Consider the following 14,396-nt stretch of genomic DNA (forward strand, 5'->3'; position numbering starts at 1 on the left):
TCTGACGAATGTACATATATATATGTGTGTGTGTGTGTGTGTATTCATAATGATATCTACCAAATGTATTGGTAAGATAAAACATGCAATCGTTACCAAAATAGCAAAAAATCCGTCCACAAAGGTCTATAATAAACTCCTTATGAATCGATCTCCTTGGTTATATATCAAAATTTAAATAAAAGCTTTGACGGTAATATCCATATATATTAAAGTTTATTACCTATGTAAACATTTCTGTATAAGGTCACATTCAACTATTAATTCAAGTTAAATAAATTTCCTTACACATCCTCAGGATAAAAGTAAAAGTAAAAAGTAAACACCCAAAATATATATATATATATATATATATATATATATATGTATATATATGAGTACTAAAGTTCAAGAAGTTGCTGCAGTATGATATCGAAACCGTAGGCACATGGTTACGAAGAAACTTTCTTAACTACATGACTATACTTACGTTGGTTTTGGTATTTGGTTCTAATTTCCTTATCAGTGACTCTGATTTATTCTAGTTAAGTCATGTTTCGCCTCAGCAATTAATTAGTATTCATTCATTACTATTCATCATGGCAACTGCTTCATACCAGTAGTCGATCGGGAAAATGGTCTTCTGTGTACAAAGAGAACGACGAACTAATGATGTACACAAAAAGCACAAAATATATTGCAACAGAGTATAAGGGTTTCTTTCTTTGGCAAAAGCGCACGAACAGAAGGTCAAATCATCTCGAGTTAGGTATTCTTTGGTGACTGCAGCAAAGCCGCCTGTAAGGAAATAAATGATAAGATGTTAGTCATTCACACGCACACACGCGCGTGCGCAACGTACGACGCACATCATATAGTCGTATGCAAATATACATATACAGATATGCATTTCTCTTTCTCTGTGTGTGTGAGTGTGTGTGTGTGTAGATAGATAGATAGATAGATAGATAGATAGATAGATAGATAGATAGATAATCATATTTATGTTTATCTATTTGTGTGTGTGTGTGTGTGTATGTGTGTGTGTGTGTATTTGCAAAAGGGAGAAAGAGTACACGAAAGAATTTGATTTTACAGAGATGGTGGTGGTGGTGGTGGTGGTGATGATGGCATATCAGTGGTTTGCTTTTATTTTTCTCTAGCACACACACAAACACATAAACAAACAGACGCACAGATGCACACATACAATTCGGATGTGTGTTCTGTAAAGTATACAGTTTATTGCAACAGAATTTTTTACTCACGATTTGTATTTCAAGCGGCTGAGATTTTCGGTTGAGAATTCTCCTGAAGTTCGCAATTGCATAAAACTCGAATCACGTGATAACATTTAGTTCAAATAAAATTTTACTCAACTACATGTATCCCGATATACTTTATAGAAAGTTGGGCAAGGAACCATGCATAGGTGGGGCCTTGATCTGTTTATTTCAGTCAAAACTTTTTGATAGTGTCAACCATTTACACTTGTCCTCAAGGTGTCTGGTTTCGGGTCCGTTTCAGAAGCTAGATCTCTGCAATGTACAACAACATTTGTTCGGTGGTCAGACTAAATATTATGAGCTTGCTTGGTAAAGGGTTCACCCTCTCTTCCTTTCTGTACTTATACTAAGTGTTACTGCTGCAACATTTGCAGGTTTCGAGAAGCATCCCGTGAGAACTGAAATGCTTAAGATTCGTAGTTGTAAAGGAGGACAACATCGAACACTGGAGATGTAATCGACTTAACTCCTCCCCCGGGGTTGCTGGCCTTATGCCAAAATTTGAAACCATTGTTGTTGTTGTCGTCGCTGCCGCTGCTGCTAAGGCGGGGTGGTGGCAGAATCGTTAGCACGCCGAAAAAATGCTTAGCGGCATTTCGTCGTTCTCTACGTTCTGAGTTCAAATTCCGCCGAGGCCGCCCTTACCTCTCATCCCTTCCAGATTGACAAAAATGAGTATCAGTTGCGCATCGGATCGATGTGATCGACCCACTTCACCGAAATTGCTGGCATTTAAACACCTTTATTATCATTATCATCATCATTATCATTATCTCTATGATTATTATTGTTATTGTCTCGTCTTTATAATACAATGATGACTTATATACGTTGCATACTTTCACTTTCAAGTTGCGGTAATTCGATATCTAGTTTTAACAATCCTCTTTTTCTACTTTCTCTTCTAATTTTAGGTAAGCCATTTGTTATACCATTTGAAATGATTTCGGATATATCTACTACTACATTTGCATCAAAGACGTCCTACGCAGGTAAATTAAACATTTCATTGAATTCAATACAAACAACTCACCGAGGATGTTTATACAGGTATTGATCACCAAACTATATCAACTAAAAGTGCTGACAGAGTTTTTCTACAAATACATAGCAAATCTAAATATTGCTTTCCATTCTCGTCTTCAAATATATCAGATATATCAGAGATGTTCCCTCCACTCTCTCTCTCTCTCTTTCTCCCTCTCTCTCTCCCTCTCTCTCTCTCTCTCTCTCTCTCTCTCTCTCTCTCTCTCTCTCTCTCTCTCTCTACTAGTCTACCTATCTACCGCGCTCGCTAGCTATATCCCTTTTTATGTTTACACATTCCGTCTGTCACATTCATTCTCCTCTTTGTATTTACCTATTCCACTTTGGCCCTCACTACTCTCTCTGTCCCTCTCTCTCTGTCTCTCTCAATCTCTCGCTCGCTCGCTCTCCTTCTCTCCTTCTCTCTCTCTCTATCTATCTATTTATTTATCTATTGTATATATATCTTTCTATCTCTATCTCTACCTCTCTCTGTATCTATCCGTCTGTCTGTCTTTCACGTTTTCAATTTTCTCTTCTTTGTATCCCCTCTTCTTTTCATTTCAGTCTCCTTCTCCATCTCTCAATTTTAGTTTCTGCTTTCCTTTCTCTCCTGTTCCACACAATTTCTTTTTCATTTGATTTTTTTCTTGTCCGTCCTTTAACTTACTTTTCAAATTTCTATTTACTTGCATTGCATCATGGTAGAGTTATGTTAATCATTTAAAATACATAGGCACTTAAGCCCTTCGCCCCCTATAGAAAATAGGCTGTCGATGACTTTTCTCCACTGTTCTCGATTCTGGGTTGTCTCTTCTGCTGGTCTCCAGCTGGATCCATGCTTTGTCACCTCTGCCTGACTATCCTGTCTCCAGTTATCTTTAAGGTATCCTTTCTTCTACCTCCCTTTTGGGTTTCAGGTCAGAGTCTGTCAAGTAATGCAGTATATTGATTTCTATGAGTTGTGGCCTATCGATCCTTTTATTATTTGATTCATCGCGTTATGTTTCCTTGACGGCGTTCCTCTCTCATTGGTTTTGAACTGGAAGTTGTAGCAGTTACGCACTCATACCATCTGATATATTCACTCTTATACATTCATCAACTTTTATAATAGTATCTACGCTTAGACTTTCATTGTGAAAATTGCGATCGTAGTGTATCATTAAATAAGCAGTTCTTACATGTACAAACAAACATCTTTATATACACCGTTAAACTATTTGTATGTATGTACATTTACACACTCAGCTATATAGATGTAGCTTTGCTTTAGTAAAGCTATACAACTTAAATGTTTTACCCCACCTACTCGAGCCAGTGAGGACACTTTTATGCGGCTTGAACTATCAGTCAATCCCTTTGAATTAACAACCCGCTATCTTAAAGCTATATAAATGCAGTATTAAATATAAGATGCCTGAAACGAAGTGAATATGGTCACTGCCAGGAAGGCTTTGATCACATATCTTCTTGATCAGGGTTAACCTGGCGTAAAACAACAGCGACAACTGATCTTCTCTCTACATGAAAGCCGACTACTGATTAGGTTTTCCGTCTCATACGTGCTCAGATGTTTTGTCAATCGGTATATTGATTGTGTATTACAGAAAACTAACCTGTAACCTCTGGACTGTGAAGACAATAGTAGTTGTTGTTGTTGTTGTTAAATTATCTGGTTCAGCTTCATTTGGATAGACCGGTTGGTCGAGTAATGTGTTCTTACTCAGAATATCAAAGCCTGTATAACTGTTACATTTAGTGTCAGTACGATACTGTTATTAGCAGTCGAATTTCGGAATTAATAGTAACTAATAATAAAATATGAGCTATAACTGAAATTTCCTTGTTCAAATATTATTAGATTGATACTGAGTAAAATGGGAGAATTATTTTGACACCCAAATGAAGCGGTGCCTGACTTTTGTTATGTTAGAGGTGGATGAGCAACAACCGTAGTACTTTTTGTGAGAACCGAAACTGGTGACAGAAAGTGTTAGACGCTAACCTCTGTCTGGAAGGCTGGCCGAGATGCTTACAGCGGAGTAGATTCCACGAAAATGTTAAAAGTAGCCATAGTATTAATAAACCAGGAGTTGGCCTAAGAATATGCCTATCAAAAGCAAGGACACAACTCTTCGACAGGCATCTACACCGTCTTCGTTAACCAAATTTCGCTCAATATTCATTAGTTTGTCCGACGCTATGGCAGAAGACACTTTCTCAGGGCAATAAACAGTGAAATCGAGCACGAAACTGCCGAACTGTGAAGCGATGAACTTAAATTACTAGAGATCTTTAATTAAAGTTTTATTCAGAACTCAAGACAAAAAAAAGCTATAGTTGTACTTTGAAAGAGATGTATAAATTTATTTCACATCATGAAATAAATTTATATATCTCTTTATAAGCCAGGATGTTTAGCTTTACCTGTCGATATGGCCTAACAATGAAATTATTACTGAATGAATGGTTTACTTGCATGTTATTCATGTTCATATGTCTAACTTCATGATCAGAATGTATTTCTTATTAAAACATGAAAATACTCTCGAGTTGACCAATGCACGCAAATTTATCTTACATTGTTAAGTGCCTTGATTCTAGTTATAATTTGTCCTTACATAAATAGTTTCAACATCGAAATTGACTCGTGGATTAAGAACTACGAAATCGATTGAAAACTAAGAAACTAGACATTCAGTAATCTCCTTAGAAATTAATACCATCTTAACAAATAGAAAGAATTTTCAAATAATTCACAATGATTATCGCAATAATATGGAAATTTGGTGTCAGCTTCATCCAGAGGATTTTAGGAACTGTCTCCGTAATGTCTAATTTTGCAATTAAAATGACTGTTGCAGTTGGTGAGCATTCTAATTTATGATGAACTGTAAATAATGTCATGGGATTTCTCTCTTTTCTATTTTATAATTTCATTTCTTTAATTTTATTTTATTTGCACTGTCCTTTACTCATATAATTCAATAAACCTAGTATTTCAGACTAGGAAGAGTTAGTTTCTCACCAGTTTATTTTAGATACTAAACATTTTAAGTGTTAGTTAAGGAGGGTTGTAATGCTGAAAAAAAATACCTTCTGGTTGAAAGATACTTCCTCATGCACGGTTTAACTTGCAGTAAACATATATTTAAAAACTAAGAACGCTCGGTTTGAAACAAAATCAATAATATCAATAAACTCAGAAGAATACCCACAGAGTATGATGATTGATCTGATTTTGAAAACAAAACGTATGAAAACTGATCAAAAAGATCGGGATAAAGTTCGTTGAGCCGATGAGAGCTAATAGCATTTGTTCGTATTGACTTTATAACGTCTATCTCCGACGAAATAACCTTTTGGAAAGACATTACTTTTAAACTATTATTTGTTATCTTCTACAGATTAAAATACTTACAAAATGTACTTTATTTTCTACTTGAATTCCATAGAAAATGTTATTTGGTACATCTAATAGTAAACATTATTGATTGGTAGGGTAACTTTGATAGATCCACTTTAAGAGTTGAGATTATTCATTTATACGACTTTAAAACAGAATCTACAGGAAATCAATTTGATACTTGAGATACAACTTCACTGCACGCAATTACAAATGGTTAGACGTTGATTTGTGGGGAGTAATGATTAAAGCATTGAGTCGAACTTGTTTGCATAATGAAACCTAAATAGAAAAAGAACTGCTTAAAATTATCGTAAGTGAAATGTAAGTTTTGAAGATGTCAAAATAAAGGAACCACGTGGAAGTATTAAGTGATAAAGTAAATTTGGATTAAAAGAATAATTAAATGATATTGTCCAACCTAATGACAGTTAATGATTCGAGTAGTAACTGTTGACAGCATTAGTTTAATGGAGTTCAGCTAAAGACCTCAATGACTGACTATGATTTAACCGAAAGTTAGTTGCATTAATTTGATATGATAACATACAGTATATAAGTAATATAAATTATAAGAATATCAACGTGATCCTTAGATCTGTTAGAAATTGCAGCCAAATCTCCTTCAAATCACAATCTACCATCATAAGCAAGAAGAATACATGAATTGTACATTGTAGTCCTAGAGATACTATATCTGAATATATATATTTGCTTTTTGTGAGTATATGTGTGTGTGTGTGTGTGTGTGTGTGTGTGTGTGTGTGTGTGTACGTGTGTGTAAATATATGCATCGAGTTCGTAAACATAGACGTGTACTCACAATACCCTTCAAATAACAGAAACCTTAAAACAGAAACAGCATGGCATGGTATGTGACAGTGCCGGACCTCTACATTACAAGTACAATTTAACCGGCTAACATCCAACTAGTTTCCGCCGCCACAATTTCATTCGCAAGGCTTGAGTTGATTCGAAGCACTGATAACTGACAATTGTCCAAGAGGAGATTGAAACCTGCGCATCGTGAATGCAAAACAAACTTCTTAACCATCCGGCTATGCTGTGTTCATAAATAGATAGTATAGAGTAGAAGTTACGGCTAAATGTGTCTGAGGGCCATTGTAAATTATTGTTGCAGACATTTTCACATGATTTAAGTAGTAAATGTCTTGGTGAAGATTTAGTCACAAGGATCAAGGCAATGTCTATGACTTTTGCAGGAACTGTAAAGCGGTGAAGGAAAGAGAAGTAATCCTAACGTGTAGACCTAATTTTTAGGACTTCGAGTTGGTCTTTATTCCCGCATGAATGCCACACAATCTTATTTCTCTCTTCTGCGAATTTTCTGCACAGAGTCTGAGTGAAACAGATTTGTAGATATCACATTTGTATGGATCGGCGCTTTATGGTCTTACCTCACAGAGTTGTCTTCAAATACTGCCGGATTTTAAATCTCTTTTCGTCTATCCTAGTTCGATAAACTGTGTCAAATTGATTGAGTATTATCTCTAACCTTAATGTAGAAGGTGTTATGATTAGTGAAATGAAATCAATATATATTATTGATTTTATCGTTTGTCTATAGCATAGGAGAGAAAGACACTAGAACTTCAAAGAAATATTCTGCAAATATTCTATAGGCGGAACTAATGTGCAAGAGAGCCTCTGCAAGACTGTTCGATCTGCTGAAAATAGCTAACAAATCTCTAAAACATTACGTACTACTGTTTCGAAAAGGGACAATCAATTGAATATGCGTTTCTAGATACACTGTCTCAAGAAGAAATGCTGGACGTTAACGGTTGGAAGATTTTTGGTCTCAGGTTCGCTAAATCAACGATGATTTGCAAATTACATCAACTACACTTAACAATTGCCTATTTAGAGAACGCGAACCAACGAGGTTAGCGGTCTTCATTAACGGTCTTTTGTTTTAGTCAAAAAATTAAAATATACCAGCGATGACAGGAAATTTCTAATCCGGAGGGTTGCATCAAGCAGAAATTGTTGGCACTTTTACCAGACAATTCTCATGCGAAATACGATTGAAGTCTTTGTTAGAATTTTCACCTAAAATCTTATTGGCAAGTGGCACTGTTTTATGTTATTACTATGTTGTTCATCAGAGGAATACCAGGAGTAATTTGGCTAGAATACCAGGAGTAATTTGTTAGTTTCTATTGATTTCTAAATTGCTGTTGTTGTTATTGTTGTTAGCAACTGATCATCAGCTGTGTCCTAGTAGACCTATGCTCAAAGTTATGCCTATTTTTCTCGATTAAGTATATAAAGGACTACATTATACAAAGCATCCTTAATCTCTTTCTGTTCAGAAAGTAAAGAGTGATTTAGGAAAAATATTGTTATTATATCTAGCATCTCGGGTACATTGGGTACAGCCCTGATTAGTTAAAGTAATTTTGCAAAGCCTTCATTTTAATAGTATAATCAAAATTCCCATTTATAATGTAATCTAATCTTTTGTACTCATGTATCGAATGTATGATATTTTAATTCAAATAGAGTAATTCTTTATCTCATATTTGTCATTATATTCGGTGCTTTATCTCGGAATTATTTTTCATTTGAATTTATAATACACAAATAAAAAGATATAGTGATTCCAGTTCTCTCTCTCTCTCTCTCTCTCTCTCTCTCTCTCTCTCTCTCTCTCTCTCTCTCTTCCTCTCCCGCTCTCTCTTCCTTTCTCATACACATATTTGCACTATAATCTGAAAATTGACTGAAGTTTTATCATACCTTTCGCTTTAAAATAACAAATATCGTATAATTATGGGTAAATCTATTCAAATTTATATTCATTAAGTTATCTAAGATGTACAGGTTTTGGTAGCAAATCGCATGTAACTCAGTTGCTAATATGCCGATTACCAAGTGGTGTCAGAAAAATGCATTCCATCACAGGGGTGCTTCTTTGTGTTTATTTCCGACAACTTGAACTCTAAACTTCTCGGTGAGTATTCCCTATTTTGGAAACACTATTAGCATTACCCCAACTTGTAGTACAGAAATTACTTTATTCTATAAATGAATGTAAAAGAATAATTGTATCCTACACGCGTCAGATAAAAGCCAGTTTGAATGATTAAGCCAAGGTAAATATCTTTGGCTGTGAATCGTCGTGTAATTGATTCGACCATCATAAAATAAGACAGAGCTGACGAGGAAACAAATTTAGATATATCTTTATAGTTTAGACACTTATTAGAGCATACGTCTGAGTTTTCATTATTATGAAGATTTCATCTTTACTACAGATTCTTGAGAAAAACCCATTGGCACAGCCTATTAAAAGCAAATTGTCATAATAACTTTCTTGTGATTGCTGATGCGAACAATTTATTTCAGATGCATCGACAGTTAGAAATGAATGAACAACGTATAACTTACTCTTGTCTATCAACATTTCAGGCTGAATGATCAGCAACAGGAACACAGCAACCGGAATACAGCTTCACAAATTTCACCAATAAATTGGTACAAAAATATTTGGAGGTGGGATACGCCTCCAAAATACTGCATACAATCTTCCGGCCACCGGTACTCCAGGCCAACCAAATAGTAGCAGGAAGACGGCAACAGGAACACAAAAACAACAAAGATCACAATTTTTGGAGATGGGGTACGCCTCCAAAACAACACACCTCTAACCGCTAAGTGAGACACTAAGCACAACTACAGGCAGACAAATGCCCGGAATTCAGTGGAGGTTTCTTGTTCGAAAAAGAAACCCAAAAAACAAACTTCTTACCTTGTAGTTGAGCTTCACTTAATTCAATTATTCACCACGCTGCAAACCAACATCGCGACTTCGGTTTTACCACACAAACATTCCTGCTCCTAAAAAGTCAAACGTCGCTTAAAGGATTCGAACCAATGTGGGGAGAGACCGATGGATTTCTAGTTCATCTCCTTAACCACTCGGCCACAAATACGCGCGCGCGCGCGCAGACATACATACATATGTTGTTAGTCTTTTTGGTTGTGGAGACACAAATGCTAAGTGACGGTCTCTCCCTTCTCAAAATCCTACCGCCAAATGAAAACATTCATATCGGGAGTGGTACTCGTAGTAGAAGAAACAAGAGGAGGGTAGTAAGAGGAGAGAAAGAAGTAGTGATCATTAAAAGCGAAGGTGGAGTTGGCGTATTATTTGTTGCAGTTATATAAGAGGTATATCAACTGTAGAACGCATTGAGAGAGGAAGCAAGCATAATTCCATATAAGATAGCGTGACTAAGCAACCAATAATGAGTATTATTAGTATTGATAGATGCTGTCAATCATATGGTCCTGTCGCACCAACTTACAACTTTAATGATCCTATGATGATAATGCACTACTGCGCAATGATGGCGACTGGATACGAACATCGACAGAAGTTTGACACTCCATTAACTATCATTCGTACAAATTACATTTTGCATATAAAGTATGTTTTTCAAAAACAGAAAGACGAAAGAAAGAAAATAATGAAGAAAAAATTGTCTCCCAATGTCTTCAACCGCATCACTTAAAACAAAGAAAAAGAAATAAAATAAATACAAAGAAAATAGAAACAAAAAAGAGAAAACGAAATTACTGAAGCAAAAATAATTTCATATAACATTCCAATTAAATTTTGTAAGCTATGTTTTACATTTGTCTTACAGGGCAATCTTTTATTGGACTCCGGAGGATATATAGTGGATAAATCCAATTTATCCGAAATCTTCTGCCAGACCAATAATTTTAATACCCCTCATTTATAAATGTCAAAATGTTATCAGTAATGAATTCTGGATATTCTTTAATTCTTTCAATGGCTTCCGTTATTGGACTGCGGTCACGCTGGGACATCGCCTTAATTGGTGCGAGTCGAATCTATAAAACTCTTGCAAGTTGGTTCGTATTTACCTTATCGACCAAGACGTAAATGATGAAAGAAAAGTTGGGATTTGAACGCAGAAACTAAAAGGTTGGAACAAATGCCGTACGGTATTTTGTAAGATGCTCTGAAAGAGAAGGAGGAGGAGAAGAAGAAGAAGAAGAAGAAGAAGAAGAAGAAGAAGAAGAAGAAGAAGAAGAAGAAGAAGACAATAGTTTCCTTCTAATTTAGAAATATATATACCAAAATGCTATACAGACAGATCACTAGATAATATAATACATAAGTCTGACATGCTTATCCATAACTAAACACACAAAATTGCTAATTATGGACATATGAATACAATATGACTGTTCTGTTGTGTACTACTAAACTGACAAGCTAAGCAGTTAAGGAATGTGTTTAACCACTCATTGATAAATTGACTCTAAGGATAGACATGCAGGTTCTAAAAACTAGTAATACTAGAATAAGTAAGCGGTATTAGGATAAAAGCTTGAACGATTTTCCCCCAGTCAATTGTAAATCTATGTCTAAACTCCGAACGCTTTTTTTCACCTTACACATTGTTGCTAACTCTGGATACTTGTGGCATATTTTCCTTTGAATATTTTTGTTAAACTTCAACGCTTATACTCATGTTCCAGATGTATCTAAATCATATGACAAAAAAGCGAATCTCTTCATGGTTTTTTCTCAAACTTTGAATATTAAAAATAATAATGATGATGTTGAGTAGGAGGAGGGGATGATGATGGTAATAATAATAATAATAATAATAATAATAATAATAATAATAATAATAATAATAATAATAATAATAACAACAACAACGACGACAATTTAAAAATGCAATAAATAAAGTTTGCTTGGAGCACAAGATAAAACGGATATTTCAATACTGCGCGACTTAAATCGTAGTTGGAAATATTCTTCGATATTTCTGTTTGATGTTTTCTTCAATCATGTTGTTTCCTGTTTTGGTATTCATTAATGTATACTTAATGTATATCATTATAGTCAAATTATAACTCTTCGTGTTGCAAATTCAAAATTTTCTATGCGATGCATAAATTTGCATGAGATTTTCATACTATCGACTTGACACTGTATGTTTAACAAACATATTGAAGTAGCTTATCTTTACAATTAGGGTCACTGATGCTTTATAATGATTTCTAAAATATTACCATCAAATGGCAGACATAACACACACTGTAGTTTACCTTTAAACAGGTGTTAACACCTTTAATTTCGTGAGATACATCTCCGCCATATATAGATATGTATGTGCCTGTATATATATGTGAAAATATATATGAGCGTTTATATATGTGTATGTGAATGATATATATATAGAGAGAGAGATAGATAGATATAGATATATATATATGTGTGTGTGTGTGTGTGTGTGTTCGTATATATATATGTGTTTATATACATAAATACACATGTATTTGTATATCTATCTATATGTGTGTGGGGGTATGTATAAATATGTAAGCGTAGTAAGAAACCCTCCTCTTCATTATCGGTTATTTATACACATATGTAGGTGTCTGTAGTGTGTATGTATGACTATATGTGCATACCTGTGTAAAATCGCTGATATATATACAGACGAAGATGGAATAAAACAGTTACTTGATTAGGTATACGTAACATCTCTTGTGTACGTTTATTTAATATATCTGTAACCCTAGAAAACGCCAAATAACTATAATTAGCTAATATTAAAATAGTTTATACAATCATGTACTGTTCAAACATCTATCTAACATATTATTCTATCTGTCACGATTTATATATGCAAGTTACACTTTAACCACATTTCGCTATAGAATGAAATCGAAGAAGAAGTATAGTTAACGTAACAACTTTTGGTAAAGGTACAAGATCAGAAATTTAAAAGAACTGAAGAATCGTTCATATTAATTCCAGCAATAGACTGAAACTATTGTAACGACTCTCAGAAGGATGACAGACAATCTTAACTGGTGGGATTTGAAATTACAGCGTAATGAGCCAGGAGGACAATCGCAAGGCACAAAGTGAATTTCAAATGTTTTGAGACTTTTTCAGGAGAGATGTTTATCAATTTCAAATAAGTACAAAACTCTAATCTCTTTCAAACTATCACACTCTGACTTGACTTCATTGCACTTGTAGCGTTGCAGCCACTTCACGAAGGCCCGTAGGAAGTCCTCTAAAAATGAAGATGTCCTTGTCAGAGCCTTTTCATCTTCTCCATTTCTTCAAGACCATTGTCCCTAATGTTCTTCAGCTTCGGGAACGACAAAAAACACAGGGAAGCAAAGTCTGGACTGTAAGGCGGATGAGGGACAGTCCTGACGCCCATATCTGTAAAGTACAACTTCGGTGTTTCCAGATTCCAATAGTTCCATCTTCTGAATGAAGTGACGTTGGCGTCATTTTGTTACCCTTTCAGCATTGCATCAATCGCTAATGAATGAAACCATAAAACAAAACATATGAGAATTACAACGCAATAGACATATCAGACGCTTTTCGTATTAAAAATACACAAAACGCACTCAAAGTTTATTTCATGAATCAACTACATACACACTATAAAACGCTTGAACACATGATCAGCAACCTCATGAAACACCCTTACCGTTGTTGTTGTTATTTAGTAGTTTTTTTTTTTTTTCATTTCTACGCTCACTATTTCCCACTTTTTTCTCTCCCTCATCTTTCTTGTGTTTATTCTTTTGTGATGAAGGAGAAACTGCCGAAACGTTAAGACAATGCCTTACAACTTACATGCATTAAATTACAATATCTGCCCAACAGTGTTGTTGTGTTGCATCTTTTATGTTTATTCTCCTTACAGTGTGTGTGTATGTGTGTGTGTGTGTGCGTGTGTGTGTGTGTGTGTGTGTGTGTGTGTGTGTGTGTGCGTGTGTCTGTCTGTCTGTCTGTGTCTGTGCATTGGCGAGAATCTGCATTTACAAAAGAAGCAAAAAGTAACTAATATATATATAACAAACTGATGCTACTTGAATCATTATTCTGACTTTCATGATGTCGATTATTCTAACACAAACATTGACGCACAGACACTCACACACATTTAAACAATCACACACGTTGCATCTATGTACATGTTAAGTTATTTGAAAATATTATTTGGTAGGAAATTAATTTAACCACCCAGTTTAAGTAAATGTCTAGGTGCTTAAATAATGTGTATTGAAATGCAACACTCTATACATGATTTCATTGAATTAATTAACCACTTGTTACAGTACATGCGCTTACATCTCTCTCTCTCTCTCTCTCTCTCTCTCTCTCTCTCTCTCTTTCTCTTTCTTTCTCTCTCTCTCTCTCTCTCTCTCTCTCTCTTCTCTTTCTTTCTCTCTCTCTCTCTCTCTCTCCCTCTACACATGCACGTACATCACACACATACACATATTTACATATGCACATATACTTATATGCATATATGCTTATATGCATATATGCATACATTCATTCATATGTGCATGTGTGTGAATGTATATCTGTATTGTGTGTGTATGTATGCATGTATTCAACCATATATGTGCGTATGTGTATATACGCATCGAAATATTTTGTTATTAAATGTTTTCTTTTGTTTTTGTTATTACTTCGTGCCTCTTGTAGCAAATCTATTGAATTTAGCTGGCTAATAACTACATGACTAAAATGAATGGACGGATTATATAAGTTCGCGTCTCTTTCAAAAGTAGCTGTTTACTGAAATTATTCGTTATTAATCGGAAGTGAAGACATTGTAGGTGGTTCTAAAGAGCAG

The 14,396-nt window shown here is 34.9% G+C and overlaps 1 long non-coding RNA gene across 2 annotated transcripts in view; it reads left to right on the top strand.

Annotated features, from left to right (window-relative positions):
• LOC128249189 (uncharacterized) overlaps positions 1 to 14,396 on the top strand; it is a 291,399-nt gene that overhangs the window by 176,860 nt on the left and 100,143 nt on the right. Inside the window, exon 2 of one of the 2 annotated variants that reach the window (XR_016243794.1) lies at positions 2,180 to 10,774. The exons of the other annotated variant lie outside the window; for it this stretch is intronic. This is a non-coding gene — a long non-coding RNA (uncharacterized LOC128249189). Of the gene's footprint in view, positions 1 to 2,179; positions 10,775 to 14,396 lie in introns of those variants that run through there. 2 annotated transcript variants of the gene reach the window in all.

This window comes from Octopus bimaculoides, chromosome 12 (genome assembly GCF_046866305.1).
Source record: "Octopus bimaculoides isolate indiv1 chromosome 12, ASM4686630v1, whole genome shotgun sequence".
NCBI lineage: Eukaryota > Metazoa > Mollusca > Cephalopoda > Octopoda > Octopodidae > Octopus > Octopus bimaculoides.